Genomic DNA, 26,962 nt, shown 5'->3' on the forward strand with positions numbered 1-26,962 from the left:
AAATTCTCCAAGCCAGGCTTCAGCAATATGTGAACTGTGAACTTCCAGATGTTCAAGCTGTATTTTGAAAAGGCAGAGGAACCAGCGATCAAATTGCCAGCATCCTCTGGATCATTCAAAAAGCAAGAGAGTTCCAGAAAAACATCTATTTCTGCTTTATTGATTATGCCAAAGCCTTTTGCTCTGTGGATCACAATAAACTGTGGAAAATTCTGAAAGAGGTGGGAATACCAGGCCACCTGACCTGCCTCTTGAGAAACCTATATGCAGGTCAGGAAGCAACAGTTAGAACTGGACATGGAACAACACACTGGTTACAAATAGGAAAAGGAGTATGTCAAGGTTGTATGTTGTCACCCTGCTTATTTAACTTCTATGCAGAGTACATCATGAGAAATGCTTGGCTGGGAGAAGCACAAGCTGGAATCAAGATTGCTGGGAGAAATATCAATAACCTCAGATATGCAGATGACACCACCTTTATGGCAGAAAGTGAAGAGGAACTAAAAAGCCTCTTGATGAAAGTGAAAGAGGAGAGTTGGCTTAAAGTTCAACATTCAGAAAACAAAGATCGTGGCATCTGGTCCCATCACTTCATGGGAAATAGATGAGGAAACAGTGGAAACAGTGTCAGACTGTATTTTTGGGGGCTCCAAAATCACTGCAGATTGTAACTGTAGCCATGAAATTAAAAGATTCTTACTCCTTGGAAGGAAAGTTATGACCAACCTAGATATCATATACAAAAGCAGAGACATTACTTTGCCAGCAAAGGTCTGTCTAGTCAAGGCTATGGTTTTTCCAGTGGCCATGTATGGATATGAGAGTTGGACTATAAAGAAAGCTGAGCATCGAAGAATTGATGCTTTTGAACTGTGGTGTTGGAAAAGACTCTTGTGAGCCCCTTGGACTGCAAGGAGGTCCAGTCAGTCCATCCTAAAGGAGATCAGTCCTGGGTATTCACTGGAAGGACTGATGCTAAAGCTGAAACTCCAATACTTTGGCCACCTCATGTGAAGAGTTGACTCATTGGAAAAGCACCTCCTGGTGCTGGGAGGGATTGGCGGAAGGAGGAGAAGGGGACAACAGAGGATGAGATGGCTGGATGGCATCATCTCGATGGCCATGAGTTTCAGTAGACTCTGGGAGTTGGTGATAGACAGATAGGGCTGGCGTACTGTGATTCATGGGGTCGCAAAGAGTCAGACACTACTGAGCGACTGAACTGAACTGAACTGGTAGCTCAGCTGGTAAAGAATCTTCTTGCAATGCAGGAGACCCCAATTCGATTCCTAGGTTGGGGTGGTCCCCTGGAGAAGGTAAGGATACACACTCAAGTATTCCTGGGCTTTCCTGGTGCCGTAGCTGGTAAAGAATCCGCTTACAATGTGGGAGACCTGGGTTTGATCCTTGAGTTGGGAAGATCCCTTGGAATATAATAAAGTCTGATACTTTATTATGTAGGGAAACTATAATATAAAAATATAATATTCTATGTTTATAGAAAATATCATACTCTCTGAATATGTATGCATAAGGAATATGTATGCATAAGGACCCGGAGGCCTGGCGTGCTGCAATTCATGGGATCACAGAGTTGGACACGACTGAGCGACTGAACTGAACTGGACTGAAGGAAGAATCTACATGATAAAAGTTTGGTTTAATCATGTTTTGGTTACTTTGCTTATTTTTCCTCCCCATTTAGATGCCTGCTTTTTGCTTGTCTGTGTTTTATTTTCTCCTGTCAACATGATATGGTTTTTGTAATACATTATAAAAATATAAGGCCTGGCTTTTGTGTATTTTGCAGTGTTTCTTTGTTTCTCAAACATATAAGTTTGTCAGGTTGTATTTCCATCTTTGTGCCAAGGAATGGCACAAAATCAAGATTGCTTCAAGGAATTCTCAGTTGTTGGAAATGTGTTTTCTTAACTTCTTACTAAATCACTCTGAATTTACCTTGTGCAGTTAGGTGGATGGGGAGACAGGGCAGTAAGGGAACAGCATCATGCCAGATTTACTTGTAGTTGCCACAGTAACTGTGCACATTCTTTTTTGACCAAATTGGCTTTTAGGCCTGTTATCATGTCAGTCAGCTAGTTGGCTTTTGCTGGGGGTTGGTGACCAAGTTACCTGAACTGTCATCATTTCCCCTACTGTTCATCATAGCTGTTCTGTGCTGGTTGGAGCCCAGCAATGTCTTGTGTTTATCGCAGCTTTTCTTTCTCAAGTGTCTGATCCATCACATCCTTAATTCTGTGATCACCAGCCCACCCACTGTGCACAGAGTGCAATGGCTCTTGGTGAGGACTTGCAGGCAGTACTTGGGTTCCACTCTTTGAGCTAAGATCTCTGGAGCCCCACAAGGATGAAAGAAAGGATGCCACACTTCCTGCATCTATGGAGGTTAGCACATCTTTCTTTGTTAAGGATGCCTTAAGTCATTTTATTTTGCACACACTTGCCGTATCATTTTCCAGAGATGCAGATGTGGGGATTATTGTATTGTATTTGAGGACATTGACTCATAGAGGCTTTTGTTTCATTTCCTCATACCTTTTGAATTCTTGCTAAACCACATCTTATGCTTCTCTTTGTAGTGTGTGTTAACTGCTGAGGTGGTCCGAGTTATCATTTACTTAAGAAACAAATAGGTTTTTTGTTTCATCACCTTTTCTGTGGTGCGATTATTTGGCATGTCATTTTATGCACAGAGGTCAGGGGCAGAAAATTCTTGAGGGAAGTTAATGTTGAATTGCTATGGTTGTTTTCCACATGAAATAATCCACTTTATTATATACTAGCGATGTGGACGTGTCTTTATTTACTCACTTGGCTTAATTTTTTACTTAAAGAAGAAAGGTAAGAGGAAACAAAAACCCAACTAGTTTTGATATTGCTCTTATTTGATTTCCAATTGTATGGCAAGCTTTTTAAACTCAGTACATATTTGTAAGATTTTTTTTTTTTCCCCACTCCCCTTTCAGGAACCAGGAGTGGCACTTCCTTGGTATGTGTTGAGTGAAACAACCTTTTAAACCTGATATCTGCTGTTAAGAATTTCACAAGGCACTTAGGGTGAAGGCAACTCACATTTAACAACTGAGAACATTTTGAAAATTCAGTTGTCTTTATTATTGTAATAGTGCTAGTTCTAGAGTTTATGTTTTAAAACCTGATTGAGAATAACTCTTAGAGTGCATTTTGAATTAAAACATATAAATATCCCATTGGTCTTACAGGTGTTAATACACCTGTAACCAGTATATGCCACTTTTTGGTCTCCCAAAGAATGATGTTTGGCATTGTCATGACTGCAGAAATATCCTTTAATCTTAAAAGCAAACGTTGGCCTGTTATCTACAAATTAGTTCATCAACTTATGAATATGTTTCTTTCCTATTACAAATGATTCCACTGATATCATAAAATCTGACCACCATCGAAGAACTTTATAAAACAACACTGTGGATTTTAAATTTAGAAGCTCTGTGAATTACGGTACTGATTATGTTTCTTACTGATGTTTTGAAGAAATCTTTTAAAATCATTGTTAGACTGTTAGTAAGCATTTAAGAATTCTTTACTTGAGTCTTCTTCTTGATTCATTTCTTTAATTTGAAAGAGGCTTTATCGAGTCCTGAAATGACAAGATGCATAAATTCAGTTGAACGTGTGAAAGGATGCATGATTTATTCTCAGAATAGGTGACAAATTCTTTGAGTCGATAGAATGTCTTTCTTGCTTCCAGGGGGCTCTGTTTCTGCTGGTGTGGGGATTGATGACACCCATCTCTGTTTTGAAGAGAGTGGTTGAAAGGAAAATGACACTACAATTGGTATAGGATATTGAGTCTAGATTTTCAGGCTTATAAGATTTTGGCTTTAAAATTATCTTCTGCAGTCATAATAGGACCAAGGGAGGTTTTGTATACTTTCATTAAAAACTTTTGCTATAAGGTCCTTATATGATACCCTTGAATTAGTCCAAATAAGTTCTTTTTTCAAGGCATGAAAATACATAATTAACAAAACAGTGTTGTTCAAGACAAAGGCATATTTTATTGTAATTCTCAGTTCATGATCTATCTAGATGGGTATGTTAGAAGAAGAAATAAGGAAATTTCACATTCTTTCTACTTTCATAAGTGTGGTAGCTATTTTTTTGTATGAGCTGATGAATACATCTTTTGGTAACTAGATCATTTCATTTTAAAGATCTCTTTCTTGGTTCCTATTTTTTAAAAAAGATTTCAAAATGCTTGAGTGTGTATCACACTGAAAACTGAATCAAATGTTTTGATGCCTTGAGAGTTGACACCAGAGTATCATTGATGTTTTAGGTTTGTTTAAGGGAGGTGAAAACACAGATGGGGAATTTCTGAAAAAGCACTTGAAAATTTTTGCTTATATTAAAATACATTTGCTTATATCAAAATACATTTTTGCTTATATCAAAAATACATTTTTATTTTTGAGAATCAGAAAAGAAGCTAATAATTAGTTAACTGATTGCTAATAGTTCTAGGTACTTAGTTTATAAAATGACTTTTGTAATTTTTAATACTGGACTAAAGGGTTCCATTGTTTGAAATAGAAGTAGTTTCATTGTAGTTTGGTGTGTTTCTCGGTCTTGATTTTATAAACTAAGTACCTAGAACTATTGGCAATCAGTTAATTATTAGCTTCTTACCTGATTTTGATCTTGCTTCATTAGAAGATTATGGCTTTGAAATGCTTTTGGCAAAGATTTACACTTTGGAAGTTGTAGAAAAAAAGGTATGTTTTAACAAAAGATTAATCATGAGTAGACTAGTATTTATTAATACATTCCAGAAGTCCTGTACTACTCTAATGGTTCACAATTAATCTAATCAAATGAAAATGATCAACACAAGATATTAGAATATGCTTTTATTTTAGTAATTTAATTTTAACAAGTTGTTTGACTTTTTCAATAAAAATATTTCTAGAAAATAAAGTATAAAGAGTAATTTATAAAGTAAAATTCAAATTAAACTAGAGTAAAGGAATTGCATAATGATTTATTTGTTCTAAGAACTATGAATAATTTTTGTTGTGATACAATATTCTTCCTTTCTGCTGCCTATGGAAAAAGAAGATGCTTTATTGATGGATTTAGGTGAAATATGAAGAACTTCTGAACAATATATATCAAAACTGGATTAAAACCACTAGTAGAGAGCTTTAGGGGCTTCCTAGGTGGTGCAGTGATAAAGAATCCACCTGCCAATGCAGGAGACGCAGGAGATGTGGGTTTGATCCCTGGGTCAGGAAGATCCCCTGGAGGAGGAAATGGAAACCTACTACAGTATTCTTGCCTGAGAAATCCCACTGACAGAGGAGACAGGCAGGCTACAGTCCATATGGTGGCAAAGAGTCCTACAAGACTGGGCAACTGAGCACACATACACAGAGAGCTTTAGAACTGTTGAAAGCTCTTATTAAGATGGGTAGTTAGGTGCAGGTATTTGCTGAGCAATCATGGAAAGTACAACACTGTACCAAGTGGTTTTATTTGGAACATTTATTCCCTAGTTAGGAAAACAGAAAATTCACTCAAGAAACATGTTGTACAGAAGAATGTATCAACATCCTACTGTGGATTAAGACTGTTCGGTTCACTTCAGTCTAGTCGCTCAGTCATGTCAGACTCTTTGCGACCCCATGAACTGCAGCACTCCAGGCCCCCCTGTCCATCACCAACTCCCGAATCCCACCCAAACCCATGTCCATCACGTCAGTGATGCCATCCAACCATCTCATCCTCTGTCGTCCCCTTCTTGTCCTGCCCTCAATCTTTCCCAGCATCAGGGTCTTTTCCAATGAGTCAGCTCTTTGCATCAGGTGGCCAAAGACTGTTGAAAGCCATTCAAGACAAGTGAAGTTAATCATGAAAGCCAGAGTATGAAGATTTTTTTTTTCTTTTTGATGAAAGGTTAAAGACTGGTGAGAGAATGATCTACAGTAGTTTTTAATCAGAGAGGCATATGAAAATTCAATTGGTAGAACCTCATAAATCAAAAATACTCGAACACAAATAATTTTCAGGAGAGTTGTTTCTTAATTTCATGGCGGCAGTCAGTGTCCACAGTGATTTGGGGGCCCAAAATCTGTCACTGTTTCCATTTTTTCCTCATCTATTTGCCATGAAGTGAGGAGACCAGATGCCATAATCTTAGTTTTCTGAATGTTGAGTTTTAAGTCAGCTTTTTCACTCTCCTCTTTCAGCTTCAAGAGGCTCTTTAGTTCCTCTTCACTTTCTGCCATTAGAATGGTGTCATCTCCATATATGACGTTAGTGATATTTCTCCTGGCAATCTTGATTCCAGCTTGAGCTTCATTCAGCCTGGCATTTCACATGATATACTCTGTATATAAGTTAAATAAGCAGAGTGACACTATAATTTGGAACCAGTCTGTTGTTTCATATCTAGTTCTAACTGTTGCTTCTTGACTGACATACAAGTTTCTCAGGAGGCAGGTAAGGTGGTCTGATATTCCCATCTCTTGAAGAATTTTCCACGCAGTCAAAGGCTTTAACATAATCAATGAAGCAGATGTTTTTCTGGAATTTCCTTGCTTTGTCTATGATCCAGTGGATGTTGGCAATTTGATCTCTGGTTCCTGACTTTACTGAATTTAGCTTATACGTCTGGAAGGTCTCAGTTCATGTACTGTTGAAGCCTAGTTTGAGGGATTTTGAGCATTACCTTGCTAATGTGAAATGAGTGCAAAGGTGTGGTAGTTTGAACATTCTTTGGCATTGTTCTTCTTTGGGATTGAAATGAAAACTGACCTTTTCCAGGCCTGTGGCCACTGCTCAATTTTCCAAGTTTGCTGACATATTGAGTGCAGCACTATAAGAGCATCATCTTTTAGGATCTGAAAGAGCTCAGCTGGAATTCCATCACCTCCACTAGCTTTGTTGATAGTGAGAATTCCTAAGGCTCACTTGACCTCACACTCCATGATGTCTGGCTCTAGGTGAGGTATCACATTATCGTGGTTATCCAGGTCAATAAGACCTTTTTTGTACAGTTCTTCTGTGTATTCTTATGTATTTTTCCTTTCAGTTCAGTTAAGTTCATTCACTCAGTTGTGTTCGACTCTTTGTGACCCCATAGACTGCGACACACAAGGCCTCCCTGTCCATCACCAACTCCCAGAGTTTACTCAAACTCATGTTGATTGAGTTGGTGATGCCATCCAACCATCTCATCCTCTGTTGTCCCCTTCTCCTCCTGCCCTCAATCTTTCCCAGCATCAAGGTTTTTTCCAATGAGTCAGTTCTTCGCATCAAGTGGCCAAAGTATTGGAGTTTCAGCTTCAGCATCAGTCCTTCCAATGAACACTCAGGACTGATCTCCTTTAGGATGGACTGGTTGGATATTCTTGCTGTACTCCAGATCAACTGTACTCCATGAAAAAAAAATTTAATGTGTGAGAACACTGAAAAAGAAAAATGACAATAAACACATGGAAGCACATTCAACATCATTAGTCGTTCAGTTCAGTTCAGTTCAGTCGCTCAGTCGTGTCCGCCCTCCCTGTCCATCACCAACTCCCGGAGTTCACTCAGACTCAAGTCCATCGAGTCCGTGATGCCATCCAGCCATCTCATCCTCGGTCGTCCCCTTCTCCTCCTGCCCCCAAACCCTCCCAGCATCACAGTCTTTTCCAATGAGTCAACTCTTCGCATGAGGTGGACAAAGTACTGGAGTTTCAGCTTTAGCATCATTCCTTCCAAAGAAATCCCAGGGCTGATCTTCTTCAGAATGGACTGGTTGGATCTCCTTGCAGTCCAAGGGACTCCCAAGAGTCTTCTCCAACACCACAGTTCAAAAGCATCAATTCTTCGGCGCTCAGCCTTCTTCACAGTCCAACTCTCACATCCATACATGACTACTGGAAAAACCACAGCCTTGACTAGATGGACCTTAGTCGGCAAAGTAATGTCTCTGCTTTTTAATATGCTGTCTATGTTGGTCATAACTTTCATTCCAAGGAGCAAGCGTCTTTTAATTTCATGGCTGCAGTCACCATCTGCAGCGATTTTGGAGCCCCCCAAAATAAAGTCTGACACTGTTTCCACTGTTTCCCCATCTATTTCCCATGAAGTGATGGGACCGGATCCCATGATCTTCATCTTCTGTATGTTGAGGGAAATAAAAATTGGAACCACAATGAGATATTACTTCACACCCAATAACATGGATGGTTATAATAAGAAAGACAGACATTAATAAGCATTGGTGAAGATTTGGAGAAATCAGAGTCCTAATAAATTGCTGGTACAGAAACAAATATATATATTAATTATATATATATATAAAATGGTACAGCCATTGAGAAATCAGATTGGCAGTTCCTTAAGTGGTTAAACATAGAGTTATTATATGAGCTAGGAATTCCATTCCTAGGTGTATACCGAAGATACATGGGTATACTGAAAGCATACATCCACACAAAACTTGTGTACAAGTGTTCATAGTAGTGTTATTCATAATAACCAAAAAGTGGGAACAACCCAAATGCCTGTCAACTAATGAAATGATAAGCAAAATGTAGTATTTCCATACAATGGAATATTATTGAGTCATGTTATGGACTAAATATTTTGTTTCCTGCTCACCCAAATTCATACGTGAAGCTCTTACTCCAGTGTGATGATTTTTCCATTAGTGACTGTTAATTAATCAATCATCTCATTATGTTTAAATAGGAAAAATGGAGATATGCATTGTATGTACTGGTTAAATGTAATAGTATACACAATATTTCAAAAATATTATTATAAAATTAAAACACACTAGTGAAAGTTGCTCAGTTGTGTCTGACTGTGATCCCATGGACTGTAGCCCGCCAGGCTCCTCTATCCATGAAATTCTCCAGGCAAGGATACTGGAATGCGTTGCCATTTCCTTCCCAACCCAAGTGTTGAACCTAAGTCTCCTGCATTGCAGGTGGACTCTTTATCATCTGAGCCACCAGGGAAGTCCATAAGATACATAAAAGGTAGCAAATTTAATACAATTTTCAAATAAGTGTTTTTTTTTAAACCATAGAAATTAACTAAAGTTAAACATTCATCTGTTTGGTTCATCAAACTAGCTTCACCTTGATTTAGTGTTTTAAAATATTTTTTTGTTTAGTGACTTCCAGCATATGTGAAATTGAAAAAAAAAAAAAAAGAAATACAATTTTCAGATTTTTCTGAAAAAAAAAAAAAAAAGATGTACAATTTTTACTTAGCCACTGAGTCAGCTAAAAAGATCTTGGAAAAATTCATTTCCTATTTTCTCCTTAGTGAGAAATTTGCCACAATTTGAGTTCCATGGAACTAAAAGTGTAGCCTGTACTTTATCAGTTTTCAGAGGGTCAGAGCTCACGTTGGAACAATTCTGGTATGATTCAGGAGCTTTATCTTTAAAGTGGAATTGTTTTTAGTTTTACGTACATCTAAGGCATCTATTCCTTTCACTAGGTACTGTACTTCACACGCACGATCACTTTTGACTCACTTGTGTCAACGGATAGGTTACTTTCCCAGATTTGGGGGTTCAGGAAAGTTACATGACTTTCCTGTGATATGGCAGTACAGTTTCTGCCCCTGGATCTCTCAGTCCTCTTCCTTGCATCCTCTGGGTTATCAGGTGTATTATTTCAATTTGATAAGATTTTTCTTTTTTTTTTTCTTGTCATGAAAAACAATGCTTTAACAACAGCAAAATTCATTAGAATATCTTCTTGGATAAAAAAATAGAATACTGGGATTAACATATACACACTGCTATATAATAGCTAACTAACAAGGACCTGCTGTATAACACAGAGAACTGTACTCAAAACTCTGTAATAACCTATACGGAAAAAAATCTGAAACAGAATGGATATATGTATATGTATAACTAAAGAATCTGAAACAGAATGGATGTTACATGTATAACTTACAAATAGCTGAGGAAAGAAGAAAAGTGAAAGGCCAAGGAGAAAAGGAAAGATATACCCGTAGAATGCAGAGTTCCAAAGAAAGTAAGGAGAGATAAGAAAGATTTCCTAAGTGATCAGTACAAAGAAATGGAGGAAAACAATAGAATGGGAAAGACTAGAGATCTCTTAAAAAAAGAGAGAGATTCATGCAAAGATGGGCACTTAAAGGATAGAAACACCCTTGTCTTGTTCCTGAGTTTAGGGGAAATGCTTTCAATTTTTCACCATTGAGGATAATGTTTGCTGTGGGTTTGTCATATATGGCTTTTATTATGTTGAGGTATGTTCCTTCTATTCCTGCTTTCTGGAGAGTTTTTATCATAAATGGATGTTGAATTTTGTCAAAGGCCTTCTCTGCATCTATTGAGATAATCATATGGTTTTTATTTTTCAATTTGTTAATGTGGTGAATTACATTGATTGATTTGCGGATATTGAAGAATCCTTGCATCCCTGGGATAAAGCCCACTTGGTCATGGTGTATGATCTTTTTAATGTGTTGTTGGATTCTGATTGCTAGAATTTTGTTGAGGATTTTTGCATCTATGTTCATCAGTGATATTGGCCTGTAGTTTTCTTTTTTTGTGACATCTTTGTCAGGTTTTGGTATTAGGGTGATGGTGGCCTCATAGAATGAGTTTGGAAGTTTACCTTCCTCTGCAATTTTCTGGAAGAGTTTGAGTAGGATAGGTGTTAGCTCTTCTCGAAATTTTTGGTAGAATTCAGCTGTGAAGCCATCTGGACCTGGGCTTTTGTTTGCTGGAAGATTTCTGATTACAGTTTCAATTTCTGTGCTTGTGATGGGTCTGTTAAGATTTTCTATTTCTTCCTGGTTCAGTTTTGGAAAATTGTACTTTTGTAAGAATTTGTCCATTTCTTCCACGTTGTCCATTTTATTGGCATACAACTGCTGATAGTAGTCTCTTATGATCCTTTGTATTTCTGTGTTGTCTGTTGTGATCTCTCCATTTTCATTTCTAATTTTATTGATTTGATTTTTCTCTCTTTGCTTCTTGATGAGTCTGGCTAGTGGTTTGTCAATTTTATTTATCCTTTCAAAGAACCAGCTTTGGGCCTTGTTGATTTTTGCTATGGTCTCTTTTGTTTCTTTAGCATTTATTTCTGCCCTAATTTTTAAGATTTCTTTCCTTCTACTAACTCTGGGGTTCTCCAATTCTTCCTTTTCTAGTTGCTTTAGTTATAGAGTTAGGTTATTTATTTGACTTTTTTCTTGTTTCTTGAGGTATGCCTGTATTGCTATGAACTTTCCTCTTAGCACTGCTTTTATAGTGTCCCACAGGTTTTGGGTTGTTGTGTTTTCATTTTCATTAGTTTCTATGTATATTTTGATTTCTTTTTTGATTTCTTCTGTGATTTGTTGGTTATTCAGAAGTGTGTTGTTCAACCTCCATATGTTGGAATTTTTAGTAGTTTTTCTCCTGTAATTGAGATCTAATCTTAATGCATTATGGTCAGAAAAGATGCTTGGAATGATTTTGATTTTTTTGAATTTATCAAGTTTAGATTTATGGCCCAGGATGTGATCTATCCTAGAGAAGGTTCCATGAGCACTTGAAAAAAAGGTGAAATTCATTGTTTTGGGGTGAAATGTCCTATAGATATCAATTAGGTCTAATTGATCTAATGTATCGGTTCTGATGAGATGGATGAAACTGGAGCCGATTATACAGAGTGAAATAAGCCAGAAAGAAAAACACCAATACAGTATACTAACACATATATATGGAATTTAGAAAGATGGCAATGACGACCCTGTATGCAAGACAGGAAAAAAGACACAGCTGTGTATAATGGACTTTTGGACTCAGAGGGAGAGGGAGAGGGTGGGATGATTTGGGAGAATGGCATTCTATCATGTATACTATCATGTAAGAATTGAATCGCCAGTCTATGTCTGACGCAGGATACAGCATGCTTGGGGCTGGTGCATGGGGATGACCCACAGAGATGTTATGGGGAGGGAGGTGGGAGGGGGGTTCATTTAAGAATTAAAGATTTTAAAATTAAAAAAAAAAGGATAGAAACAGTATGGACCTATCAGAAGCAAAAGATAATAAGAAGAGGTAGCAGGAATACACAGAAAAACTATACAGAAAAGATCTTAATGACCCAGATAACCACAGTGGTGTGATCACTCACCTACAGCCAGATATCCTTGAATGTGAAGTCAAGTGGGCCTTAGGAAGCATCACTACAAACAAAACTAGTGGAGGTGATAGAATTCCAGCTGAGCTATGTCAAATCCTAAAAGATGATGCTGTGAAAGTGTTGCACTCAATATGCCAGCAAATTTGGAAAACCCAGCAGTGGCCACAGGACTGGAAAAGGTCAGTTTTCATTCCAATCCCAAAGAAAGGCAATGCCAAAGAATGCTCAAACTACCGCACAATTGCACTCATCTCACATGCTAGCAAAGAATGCTCAAAATTCTCGAAGCCAGGCTTCAACAGTACGAGAACTGAGAACTTCTAGATGTTCAAGCTGGATTTAGAAAAGGCAGAGGAACCAGAGACCAAATTGCCAACATCTGTTGGATCATTGAAAAAGCATGAGAATTCCAGATAAACATGCACTTCTGATTCATTGACACTAGAGCCATTGACTGTGTGGATCACAACAAACTGTGGAAAATTCTTAAAGAGATGGGAATACCAGACCACCTGACCTGTCTCTTGAGAAATCTATTTGCAGGTCAAGAAGCAACAGCTTGAACCAGATATGGAACAGTAGACTGATTCCAAATCAGGAAAGGAGTACATCAAGGCTGTATATTGTCACCCTGCTTATTTAACTTCTATGCAGAGTACATCATGTGAAATTCTGTGCTGGATGAATCACAAACTGGAATCAAGATTGCTGGGAGAAAAATCAATAACCTCAGATATGCAGATGACACCCCTCTATGGCAGAAAATGAAGAGGAACTAAAGAGCCTCTTGATGAAAGTGAAAGAGGAGAGTGAAAAAGCTGACTTAAAACTTAACATTCAGAAAACTAAGATCATGGCATCTGGTCCCATCACTTCATGGCAAATAGAAGTGTAAACTATGGAAACATTGTCAGACTTTATTTTTTGGGGGGCTCCAAAATCACTGCAGATGGTGACTGTAGCCATGAAATTAAAATATGCTTGTTCCTTGGAAGAAAAGCAATGACCATTCTAGACAGCATATTCAAAAGCAGAGGCATTACTTTGCCAACAAAGGTCCATCTAGTCAAAGCTATGATTTTTCCAGTAGTCATATGGATGTGACAGTTGGACCATAAAGGAAGCTGAGCGCCAAAGAATTGATGCTTTTGAACTGTGGTGTTGGAGAAGACTCTGGAGAGTCTCTTGGCCTGCAAGGAAATCAAATCTGTCCATTCTAAAAGAAATCAACCCTGAATATTAATTGGAAAGACTGATTTTGAAGCTGAAATTCCAGTACTTTGGCCACATGATGCAAAGAGCTCACTCGTTAGAAAAGACCCTGATATGGGAAAGATTGAAAGCAAGAGGAGAAGAGGACAACAGAGGATGAGATGGTTGGATGGCATCACCAATTCAATGGACATGAGTTTGCGGAAGCTCTGGGAGATGCTGAAGGACAGAGATGCCTGGCGTGCTGCAATCCATGGGGTCAGAGTCAGACACGACTGAGCGACTGACCACCACCACCAAATAACTGAATCACTAGCTGTACACTTGAAACTAATGCAACATTGTAAATCAACTACATGTCAATAAAAATTTTAAAAGAAAAAGAGAAAATGGAGAGGTGACTTTAGGTGCAAAAGAAAAATGCAGGTGACATGAAGCAACTTACCATGGGCTCTCCCAGAGAGTCTTCCTATGATACCCCTGGTCTCATTCTGTAGCTTATTATGTCAAACTGGTGGTATTTTCTGTTATATATAAACACAAGTAGATCAAAATTATTTACAAGGCGTTTTCTGTTGAAATTATCTTTGGCTATTTTGAGTCCATCTCCAAGTGAGTCCTAGTGTGTAGACGAGAGAGAATAACTTCAACCTTTGTTTCTTAGATTCCTTTTTGTCCCCTTAAAGATGAAAGGGAGTAGTAAACCTGTTTCAAATGGTGTCATACAACTGATAGTTTCCTTATAAGGATTTATTGCAAGTACTTGTATAATGGTTTCTTTTTGGTCTGGCAGCTATGATTGTGCTACTTCTCTTTAGAATTATTTCACTGCAAAATAATCTTTTGTACATCATTTGTAATGATCTGTCAGTTAGTGTGGAATTTAAAAAAATTTGAAGTTCCCTGGATTCAGGAGTTCTCTGATGTTCTCAGGATTTGGACTTAAGCCTCCTGCTTCTGGTTTTCAGTTTTATTTTTACAGTAGCCTCAAGACTTCTCCATCTATACAGCACCAATGATAAAACATCTAGGTTAAAGATGAAAAGTTTCTCCACATTGAGGGACACCCAGAGAGGTTCACTGGGTTACATGAAGAAGAGAAGAGGGAGGGGGTAGTTAGAGGTGACTGGAATGAGATGAGGTGGGATCAAAAGAGGAGAGAGAAGCTAGCCAGTAATCACTTCCTTATGTGCGCTCCTCAGTCTGGACCGCTCAGAGATGTTCACGGAGTTATACAGGGAAGAGGAGAGGGAGGAAGTAGACAGAGGTGGCCAGGAGAATAAAAGGGGGGATTGAAAAGCAGAGAGACAGATCCAGCCAGTAACCAGTTCCCTAAGTGTTCTCCATCGTCTGGAACACACAGAGATTCACAGAGTTGGGTAGAGAAGAGAAGGGGGAGGGAGGAGACAGAGGCCACCTGGTGGAGAAAAAGGAGAGTCCAAAGGAGGAGAGAGTGGTCAAGCCAGTAATCTCGCTCTCAGGTACACTTGGGTACTGAAGATTGGGTTTTTAAATGTGCAAAATTGACGACAAATACCAAAAAGCAAAGATTAAAAAACTAGAGTAGAGGTTGGATTTTCAAAAATACAGTATTAAAGAAAAGAAGAAGAACAAGAAGAAAAAAAAAAACAGTCATGAGAATTATTAAAAAAAACCAACAACCACCACACACAAAAAGATATACTGCGTTTGCTTTAAAAATAGGGTCTTTTTTTTTTTTGAAAAGTGATAGTAGGTTATAAAAATTAAAATTAAAGGAGAAATAGAGGACATAAAAATTTTAAAAAGTTAAAAGGAGAAAAAGAAAAGAAGAAAAAACAAACAACATCAACAACAAAAAAAAGAGAATGGTCGTAAAAATAGTAAAGATATATCTGGGACTTTCTCTGGTGTTATGGGCAGTGTGGGGTCACTTCCAAGGCGGTTCCCTCTGTTTAGCTTCTTCTGTTTGCTGGTCTCTTCAGTGTCTGATTTCCTGCCTGACACAAGGTGGACACTTTTTCTTTTTTTTTTTTAGGCTCACTTGTTCAGTCGCGCTGTGGGGAGGGAGGGATGCTGCAAACAACACTGCCATGTGCTCGCAGTGTCTCAGCCACGCTGGGCCTGCCCCTGCACGACTGGAGCCTATTATACAGAGCGAAGTGAGCCAGAAAGAAAACACCAGTACAGTATACTAACACATATATGTGGAATTTAGAAAGATGGTAATGATAACCCTGTATGTGAGACAGCAAGAGAGACACAGATGTATAGAACGGACTTTTGGACTCTGAGGGAGAGGGAGAGGGTGGGGTGATTTGGGAGAATGGCACTGAAACATGTATACTATCATGTAAGAAAGGAATCGCCAGTCTATGTTCGATACAGGATACAGGATGCTTGGGGCTGGTGCACGGGGATGATCCAGAGAGATGATATGGGGAGGGAGATGGGAGGAGGGTTCAGGATTGGGAACTCATGTACACCCGTGGCGGATTCATGTCAATGTATGGCAAAACCAATACAGTATTGTAAAGCAAAATAAAGTAAAAATAAAAATTAAAAACAAACAAACAAACAAATTTGAAAACATTGCAGAGTTCCACTGCAAACACATTTCTTTCTCAAAAATAGTAATGAAACATACTTAAAAAGTCAATGTCATTATAGTATTTTCCCTTTTTAAAAAATGAAGTATAGTTTGCATGGAACATTACAGTATTTTCAGGTTACAATAGCACCATACTACATTATAATGAGACATTTCTGTTCTTTATGAATTGATAACCTCAGCAAGTCTAGTAATGATGTCACCATGCCAAATTATTACAGTATTGTATACTCTATTCCCTGTGTGTCACAGTACATCTGCACATCCCTGTGGCTTCTTTGTCTTACAACTGAAAATTTGTGCCTCTTAATTCCTTCACCTGTTTTGCCCAGCACCCCACCCATCCCCTCTGGTGACTACCACTTTGTGGAATTGTTGGACCATATGGTAATTCTATTCTTAGTCTTCCGATGGACTTCCCTACTATTTTCCACGGTGGCTGTAGCAGTTTACACTCCCACCAGCAGTGCACGAGGATTCCCTTTTCTCTACATCCTTACCAATACTTGTTATTTTTTGTCTATTTGTTGATAGCCATACTTACAGGTGTGAAGTGATATCTCATTGTGATTCTAATTTGCATTTCCCTGATGATTAGCAATGTTGAGCATCTTTTCATGTGTATTTGGCCATCTGTATGCTTTTCTTGGAGAAATCCCTATTCAGGTCCACTTCCCATTTTTTAACTGGATTATTTTTTTGATGTTGACATATGAATTCTTTGTATATTTTGAATTTTAACCCTCTATCAGATACATAACTTGCAAATATCCTCTCCCATCCAGTAGGTTGCCTTTTCATTTTGTTTATGGTTTCCTTTAGTATGAAAGCTTTTTAGTTTGATATAGTCCCATTTGTTTATTTTTGGTTTTGTTGCTCTTGCTTGAGCAGACAGATCCAAAAAATTTCTCCTAGGAGTTTTATGGTTTCAGGTCTTCCTTTTAAGTCTTTAATCCATTTTGAGTTTATGGTGTAAGACAGTGCTCCAATTGGATTATTTTGCATGTAACTGTCCAGTTTTCCCATCTCAATTACTGAAGAGACTTTTTCCTCCACTCTGTTCTTGGTTTTTTATTTGTAAATTAATTGATCATGCAAGTGTGAGTTTATTTCTGGGCTATGTATTCTGTTCCATTGATCTGTGGGCCTATTTTTGTGCCGATACTAATCCAGTCCATCCTAAAGGAAATCAGGCCTGACTATTCATTCGAAGGTCTGATGCTGAAGCTGAAACTCCAATACTTTGGCCACCTGATGTGAAGAACTAACTCATTGGAAAAGACCCTGATGCTGGGAAAGATTGAAGGCAGGAGGAGAAGTGGATGACAGAGGATGAGATGCTTGGATGGCATCACCAACTTGATGGACATGAGTTTGAACAAGGTCTGGGAGCTGGTGATGGACAGGGAAGCCTGGCATGCTGCAGTCCATGGGGTCGCAAAGAGTCGGACACAACTGAGTGACTGAACTGAACTGCAATGTTTAGGATATTATAGCTTTCTAGTTTGAAATCAGGGAGCAAGATATCTCCAGCTTTCTTCTTCCTCCTTAAGATTGCTCTGGCTATTTGGGGTCTTTTGTGGTTCCATATAAATTTTAGGATTATGTGTTCCAGTTCTATGAAAAATGCCTTTTGGAATTTTCTTAGAGATTGCATTGTTTTTATAGATTTATTTGGGTGGTATGGACATTTTTAGCATTATTAACTCTTTCAATACATGATCACGGTGCAGCTTTCCATTTATTTGTGTCATCTTCAATCTCTTCCCTGATGTCTTACATTTTTTGGAGTACAGGTCTTTCACTTCTTGGTTAAAATTATTCCTAGGTATTTTTAAATTTTTGATGCAGTATTATAAATGGGATTGTTTTCTTAGTTTCTGTTTCTACTAATTATTATTAGTGTAAAGAAATGTAACAGATTTCTGTACAGCTGATCCTTAAATATTTAGGAGATTAGGAGCACTAACACTCCATGAAGTAAAAAAATCTGCATGTAACTGTTAGTCAGCCCTCCATGTATTGGGTTCCTTGTGTCTATGTCTGAATTCCACATCCTTGGATTCAGCCAGCTGGGGATCTTGTACTGTTGACTTTTGAAAAAATCTTCATTTAAGTGGACTTGTGCAGTTCAAGCCTGTATTCCTCAAGGGTAACAGTGTAGTAATTTTATAGCCTGCAACTTTATTGAATTCACTGATGAGTCCTAACTGTTTTCCAGTGGAGACTTTAGTTTTCTATATATAGTATATCATTTGCAAATAGTGACTGTTTTTCTTCTCCCATTGCAATTTGGATGCCTTTTATCTCTTTCTCTTATCTAATTGGACTTTCAATACTATATTGAAAAAAAGTGGAGGGAATGGCCATCCTTGTCTTAATCCTAATCTTGCAGGAGTACTTTCCACTGTTGAGTATGATGTTAGAGCTGTGGGTTTGTCATATATGGCCTTTCCTATGTTAAGGTATGCTCCGTTTGTCACCACTCTGTAGAGACCTTCTATCATTAATGAATGTTGGATTTTGTCAAATGTTTTTTCTGCATCTATTGAGATGATCACATGATCCTTATCATCTGTTTTGTTAATGTGATGTATCATATTGATTGATTTGCAGAAATTGAAACATCTTTGCATCCCAGGGATAAACCATACTTGATCATGGTGTGTGATCCTTTTAATGTATTATTGAATTCAGTCTGTTATAATAATATTTTGCTGAGGATTTTTGCATCAGTGTTCATTTGGAATATTGGCCTATAATTTTCTTTTCTTAAATGTTTTTATTGGTTTTGGTATCATGGTAATGCTGTCTTCCTAGAATGAGTTTGGAATTATTCATTTTCCTTCAGTATTTTGGGAGTAGTTTCTGAATGATAGGTATTAATTCTTCTTCAAATGTTGGTAGAATTCACCTGTGAAGACTTCTTGTCCTGAAGTCGTTTATTGAGGATTTGGGGGTTACTGATTCAGTATCATTGCTAGTGAGTGGTCTGTTCACTATGTTTTGATTTCATCTTTGATTTCTTTGTTAAATCACTGGTTGTTTACTAGCATATTGTTTTACCTCCATTTGTTGCTGTTCAGTAGTTCAGCCGTATCTGACTCTTTGTGACCCTATGGGCTGCAGCATGACAGACTTCCCTGTCCTTCACTATCTCCCAGAGCATGGTCAAACTCATGTCCATTGAGTTGGTGATGCCATCCAATCATCTCATCCTCTGTCATGCCCTTCTCTTCCTGCCATCAATCTTTCCCAGCATCAGGGTCTTTTCCAATGAGTCAGTTCTTCACATCAGGTAGCCAAAGTACTGGAGCTTCAGCTTCAGCCTCAGTCCTCCCAATGAAGCTTCAGGGTTGATTTCCTTTAGGATGGACTGGCTTGATCTCCTTGCCATCCAAGGGACTCTCAAGAGTCTTAGCCTCCATGTATTTGTGTTTTTCCAAGTTTTCTTCTTGTAATTGATTTTCAGTTTCATACAATTGTGGTTGGAAAAAATGTTTGATATGGTTGTTTTCTTAAATTTATTAACACATGCGGCCTAACATGTCATCTATCCTGGAGATTGTTCTGTGTTTACTTGAAAAGACTGGATATTCTGTTGTTTTGAAGTGGAATATCATGTGTATATATATATATATATATATATATATATATATATATATATATGAAGTTCATTAGGCCTAATGTGTCTATTAAGTGCAAAGTCTCCATACTGATTTTCTATCTGGATGGGGTATTAAAGTTTGCTGCTGTTATTGTTTTACTGTCAATATCTCCCTTAATGTCTATTAATTTTTGCTTTATGTGAGTGGGTGCTCCTAATTTGAATGTAAAATGTTGCAAGTGTTATATTCTCTTATATGACCAATCCTCTTTCCATTATAAAATGCCCTCCTTTGTCTTTTTAACAGATTTCTGTCTTAAGTATTGGTACCCTAGCTTTCTTTGTTTCTATTTGCATGGAGATTTTTTCCCCATCCTTCACTTTCAGTCTCTGTGTGTCTTTAGGTCTAAAGTGAGTTTCCTGGGGGTCGCAGATAGATGGGTCTTTTTTCCAAATCCATTTAGTCACCTTAGACACATTTAGTTCATTTACATTTAAAGTAATTATTGGTAGGTATATTTATTGCCATTTGGTTAATTGTTTCTGGTTGTTTTTTTAGTTCTTTTCTGTTTTTATTTTCTTCTCTTTTCTCTTCATTTTTTATCTGATAGCTTTCTTTACTATTATATTCAAATTTCTCCTTATTTTTTGTTTATCTCTTATAGGGTTTTGGTTTGTACATACCATAAGGTTCATATATAACAACCTCTGTATATGGTCTATTTTTAAATTGATGTTTGCTTAAGTTGAGGCACACTCAAAACGTATTATATTTTCATTCCCCCCAGCCTTGTTTTATGTTTCTGGAATAATATTTTGCATCTTTTAATATTATGTATTACTTAACTGTTTTAGATATTCTGATTTTCCTGCTTTTGTCTTAAAACGTCATACTAGGTTTTTAGCTGGTTGATCCACTACCTTCACTATATGCTTGCCTTTAGCAGTGATATTTTTTTCTTTCATAATTTTCTAGTGATAACCCTTTTTTTTTTTAACTATTTAGAAAAGTCCCTTTAGCATTTCTTATAAGATTGGTTTAGTGGTGAAGGACTCTTTTAGCTTTCATTTGTCTGGAAACTATCTCTCCTTCATTTCTGAATGATAACCTCTCAGGGTAGAGTATTTTGATAGTAATTATTTTCCTTTCAGTACTTTGAATATATTGCACCAGTCCATTCTGACCTATAAAGTTTCTGTTGTAAAATCAGCTGATAGTCCTTGGCTTATGGAGGTCCCTTTGTATGTAACTATTTGCTTTTCTCTTGCTGCTTTTAATATGTTCTTTTCAATTTTTGACATTTTAATTATAATGTCAACTGGATTCATCTTGATTGTGATTCTTTGTTTTCTGGACTTGGATGTTTATTTCCTTCACTAGGTTGGGGAAATTTTCAGGCATTATTTTTTTTAATATATTCTCTATCAATTTTTCCTCTGTCTTCTCCTTCTGCTGCTGCTGCTAAGTCACTTCAGTCGTGCCCGACTCTGTGCGACCCCATAGGTGGCAGCCCACCAGGCTCCCCTGTCCCTGGGATTCTCCAGGCAAGAACACTGGAGTGGGTTGCCACTTCCTTCTCCAGTGCATGAAAGTGAAAAGTGAAAGTGAAGTCGCTCAGTCGTGTCCAACTCTTCGCGACCCCATGAACTGCAGCCTACCACACTCCTCCGTCCATGGGATTTTCCAGGCAAGAGTACTGGAGTGGGGTGCCAGTGCCTTCTCCGCTTCTCCTTCTAGAACCCCTATAATGTAAATGGTGATATGCTTGTTGTTGTCCCAGACATCCCTTAAACTCTCCTAATTTTTTTCTTTTTTTTTTGGTTTCTTTTTCCTTTTTTCTACTCCTACTGGGTGATTTTCACTACTGTGTCCTCCAGATCACTGATCCATTTTTCTGCCTTCTCTAATCTGTTGTTGATTCCTTCCAGTCTGTACTTCATTTCATATTCAGTATTCGTCAGTTCTTGTTGCTTTTTTTAAAAAAACTATTTTCTGTCTCTTTATGGATGTTCTCACTGAGTTGGGCCATTTGCCTCCAGAGTTCAGTGAGCATCTCTGAGACTATTACTTTGAATGCTTCATCTGGAAAATGTCTTATCTCCATTTCATTTAGTTCTTTCTCTGAAGTTGTCTTTTTCTTTCATGCAGAAGGGCAGAAGGCATTCTTTCATCTCTTCACTTTGCCTAAATCTATATGTCTCTTTCTATGTATTAGGTATAGCAGCTACATCTCCTGGATTTGAAAGGACAGTCTTATGTACAAGATGTCCTGTGGAGCCGAGTGGTACAGTCCCCTCTGGTCACCAGAGTCAGGTGCTCCTGGGAGGTATCTCCTGTGTGGGTCATGTGTGTCCTCCTCTTGTGATTGAACTGTGATGGGTGCAGGCTCCCTGATGTGTGGTTTGACTCCCTGGATCAGGAGCTGCTTTGGAGGGGTGCTGGGGCAGCCTGCTGTGCAGAATGGGGAGGGAGGTGCTTTACAGTAGGCAGCGAGGGCAGGTGCTCTGGGGAATGCTGGGGAAAGGGATGCATGGTATTAGCTAGGTTGATAGAGAATGACAGGCGTGCCAGGCCAGCTGGGTAGAAGGAGAGTGAAAAAGAATGATGCCTGCCAGCGCTTCTGACCCCAGAGAAGCTCCACCAGATCCCTGTCCCCCAGCACCTGCCATATATTATTCAAAGGATCTCCTTCTCATATGACCCAGGAGCTTTTCAAGTTGCTGCATCTGTCCTGGGACTTGGAGCAAGTGTAACCCCACTGGTTTTCAAAGCTAAATGTTTAAAGCTCATCTTCCCAGTGTAGGGCCTCAGGCTGGGAATCCTGACATGGGGCTCACACGTCTCACTCCTCAGGGGGCACCTCTCCAGCTGTGATACCCCTCCCACTGGTGGGTCTCCACACTGGGGATGAGAGTTATAACCAGATTGCTTCTCTGCCCCTGTGTAGCCTTTTCCTTTTGTCCTGAATTGTAGAAAATCTGTCTTGCTAGTCTTCAAGTTGTTCTCAGAGATGATTGTTCCCTATGCAGTTGTGATTTGGTGTGTCCGTGAGAGGGGATGAGCTCAGGATCGTTCTAATCTTCCATCTTGATCTGGAGCCTCATTATAGTATTTTTCTCCCGTCAGAATCAGCCAAACATGAAAAGGCAAGGTTAGAGAATGAGCAGCAATGCTAACCTGTTGGTGCCCCCTAGTGGTAAGCCTTAGATTGCCAGAGTCATCTCGAACACTGTGAACTTAGGGGAATGAGGTAGAGGAAGGCAAGGTGGGAAGATGTTGAAAAAGAAGAAAGAACGAGAAAAAAAAAAAAGTCCTCAAAATGAAGGAGAACAAAAATTGAGTCTTAGAAAAGAATTGACTTCATGAGCTCTGAAAAGTCATGAAAATTAATTTTAGTCCCCTCTCTGAGCTGTGTGCTCTGTGCTTAGCTGCTCAGTCAAGTCTGACTCTTTGTGACCCCATGGACTGTAGCCCGCCAGGCTCCTCTGTTCATGGGGATTCTCCAGGCAAGAATACTGGAGTGGGTTGCCATTACCTACTCCAGGGGATCTTCCTGACCCAAGGATCAAACCCAGGTCTCCCACGTTGCATGCAGATCCTTACCGTCTGAGCCACACAGGAAGCTCAAGCTAAGTGCTGGTAAGAGCTCACTAACTTAATATACCAACCATCCAGCTAAGTTCTGTTATTTTTCATCATGTATAAGATGGGGACACTGAGATTCTAATTTAAATATCTGGCCTGGAATCAATCAGTATGAGATGAAGGTCTGACTGGCTCCGGAATCCAGACTTTCAACTGCTTCTATTCTGGCCTTTATTAACAATCATTTATAATGTCTGTAGCTAATAAGAATGATACTGTCAATATATGTGTTTTGTATTCATTGCATCTTTAGGAATGAGCAAATCACTTCTTGATATAACAGAAGAAAACTTTATATACTTCTAATATTTTGATAACTGTATGATAATAAATATCTGTAAAACTCTGTAGAAAGGTTACAGTTTTTGATTTAAAAATTCCACTAGTTGATTAGATTTGTTTTTGTACATTGAAATTATTGCATTACTTAACAGCGGATTTGATCCAAGAGTCAACAACCATACCACCTGGAATGCACCCAATCTAGTCAGAGTTGCCCCGAGATGCTCTAACTTCAGGAGTTAAATATTCCATTGCATGTGGAAAAGTATAAAGTGATATCTTGTCTTTTCTAAGTAATGCATCAGGGACATATTTCCTTCATTATGAAGTGGTCTCTAGGAAATAGGCACCAAACCCTTTATTCTAAATCATGCATTTCTATTTTTAATGACTTTTTTGTTATGCAGTAATGGTTTAATGGTTACAGAGAAGCTTCTAGAACATTTTTTCATGTCAGCATTCTTTCACCACAGCATTACACAGGATTTTCCATTTGATTTTCTGCTCTTCTTCAAGCCCAAACTGAAATAATAGAACTGGAGGAAACATGTTTCTTTATTCTCATCAAATAAAATTCTTGCTTCTGTCTTTACTTATACATGTTCACAGTAGCCTGAACCCAAAACCACACAGACTGAATATGAAATATAAAATAGTTTGCTTGGAAAAATATTTACCCTGTGAAGTAATTGTTACTAAATACTTTTGAATCAACAAACTGGTACACTCAAATGGTTTTGAATAATATTTCTACTAATGTAAAATTGGCAAGGTTTAGTCAATTTCAGTGAACGTATTGCAAGACCCAGGAAAATATTGTCTAGGAGAATTTTATTAACTAATATAGCTCTGAGTGATTTCAGTTCTTCTCATGAACTTCTCTCTCAACAGTTTTTTATTCTATGCATGCTTGTGGTATTATATTAGTTTTGCCAAGAATTGCTTTTATAAATTGTTTTACATTTTATTTTGAGTATTATATAGTATTATGTGTTTCACTGGTATTTATGAAGTATTTAATAATTCTCGATACAGTTGAACTAGAAGATATTATGACTTCTTTAAATATCTTTGACTGAATGTATTCATGTTTGACTAATTTATGAAGACAGGAAATAGGCAAAGGAATCTATTTTTCTTAATCTGAAATCTCCCCAAATACTCTCAATATTAGATATTAGATATGATGAAATAATGTAAGATTTGTGGGTGTGTCCTAATATAGACCATGCTTAGTATTAGAATTATTTAGATCAAAGATATTGAATCAAATCCAGGGACTGATCTGGGTGGAATGGGGGCTCTTAAGACCTTCTAGGAGGCGAGGCCTGGGTGCTGCTCAGAGATGTTTGGGCATAGTTTTGTTTTTCCTTCAGAGTGAAAATGTAGCCTTGCTGACAGTGGGGTTGGCCGCAGAGACAGGAGTAACTAATAACTACTAATATAGATTGTGTGTGAGAGTTGGACTGTGAAGAAATCTGAGTGCCAAAGAATTGATGCTTTTGAACTGTGGTGTTGGAGAAGACTCTTGAGAGTCCCTTGGACTGCAAGGAGATCCAACCAGTCCATCCTAAAGGAGATCAGTCCTGGGATTTCTTTGGAAGGAATGATGCTGAAGTTGAAACTCCAGTACTTTGGCCACCTCATGCGAAGAGTTGACTCATTGGAAAAGACTCTGATGCTGGGAGGGATTGGGGGCAGGAGGAGAAGGGGAGGACAGAGGATGAGATGGCTGGATGGCATCACTGACTCGACGCACGTGAGTCTGAGTGAACTCCGGGAGTTGGTGATGGACAGGGAGGCCTGCTGTGCTGCAATTCATAGAGTCGCAAAGAGTTGGACATCACTGAACTGAACTGAACTGAAGAGCACAGAGATTTGAACAGGGATGAAACCTTAAGTAACAAAAGTTTCTATGCAGCACAAAATTCAGCTTCTCGGGTCTGATGGTATCAGGGCAATTGCAGGATCTCTTTAGGAATTCTTAGGCCCAAGCAACACAGCAGTGACACCCCTGCAGAACTCTATAAGTCCACCTTGCATCTGATAAGAGTTTACAGGCAGATTCTACTTGAATTTTGTTTAAATTCAGACCTTCACCATTTTACTGGATTTGTGTGAGTGTGTATTTGAATAGGGTTTGGTTCTGGGTGGTTTCATGCTGAAACATGGTCTGTTGAAGTGGACTTTGACTGCTTTGAGAGTATGCATTTTCTGCCTGAGAAGCATGCAGTTCACATCACTCTATTTTCTTTATACTCATCACTCAATTATTTACTTTTGATTTCTCTTTAAAGTGCTAATGGGCATACTGTGCTCATGTATTATGTTACTTTAAATTTTTATACTGTTTTACTTATTCTCTAGTTAGTATGTTTATAGAGACTTGTGTTTTCAACTAGTGTGTGAGCCCCTTGTTGATGGTCATCGCTCTCATACAACTTTTGTTCTCGGCAAAGGGTGAACTGAATTGAGCCAAATAGGATCAAACTGAATTCCACTTTATGGAATTTAAGTTTGGGTTTTAAAACTAGAACTGTGTGCTGTATCTTGCACCGTAATTGTGGCTACCACGTGGACAAGTGTTAATAGTTAAGATGTGACATCAGAACAATGGCAGATTCTCCCTGCAGTAGAAAATACTTGATTTCATTGCCCTAATTTATGGAGGACCACTGCTGTTCTTTGAAAGCCTTGAGGATGCAGAGGGCTTTCAGAGAAATACTGATGGTGCTCAATTTCCCTATTATTTTCCAAATTCCTTTTCTGGCCAGAGTCAATATATACCCATAAAAACAAATGTTAGTCATTTGTTCAATTGAAGTGTCATCAAGAAAGAAGCTAGGAAAATGGAAAGGGGCTAGGAAGAAATAAATTCTGATTGATACCATCACTGTTCAATAAATATGTGTGATAAATGATCATTCTGGTAAATGTCATCGAATGACAATAGAACTACTTTCCTATCAATAAATGTGCTGGCATTATTCTTAAAGTTAGATAATTAGCATTAATTTTCTCTGAATCTTGCTAGAGAACTTGTACGTTCGGGTTGAACCAGGTGAATGAATTCTCTTTCTCTCTTTGTGTCTCTCTACAAACTGCTCTGCTTATACTCCACAATTTTCTTGGCAAGGAAATCATCAGGAGAAAGATAAATGTATCTTACATAAGGAGTTAAGTTCCCGGGTGTTTCAAGGCTCAGTTTGAAGGGAGTTATTTAGTTTCATTAGTTTTTAGTTATGGTTCAGAAGCTGTGAGGCCTTTGGACCTGTTTTGTTGAATTTGAACTATGATTTGACAGTCTTTTTGCATTAATCATTATAAGTAAAGCAAGAAAGTGTTCAAGTGAAATATCCTTCTTATTTTATCACTTATGTTGCTCTGAAAGAAGAGCCAAGGTTAATATCCTCATAGCTTCTTTTCTTAAGTCTATATTT

At 38.2% G+C, this 26,962-nt stretch overlaps 1 protein-coding gene across 1 annotated transcript in view; it reads left to right on the plus strand.

Moving 5' to 3' along the window:
* COL21A1 (collagen type XXI alpha 1 chain) overlaps positions 1 to 26,962 on the plus strand; it is a 245,897-nt gene that overhangs the window by 193,614 nt on the left and 25,321 nt on the right. The window lies entirely within an intron of this gene.

Source organism: Capricornis sumatraensis, chromosome 22, assembly GCF_032405125.1.
Source record: "Capricornis sumatraensis isolate serow.1 chromosome 22, serow.2, whole genome shotgun sequence".
In the NCBI taxonomy this organism is placed as follows: domain Eukaryota; kingdom Metazoa; phylum Chordata; class Mammalia; order Artiodactyla; family Bovidae; genus Capricornis; species Capricornis sumatraensis.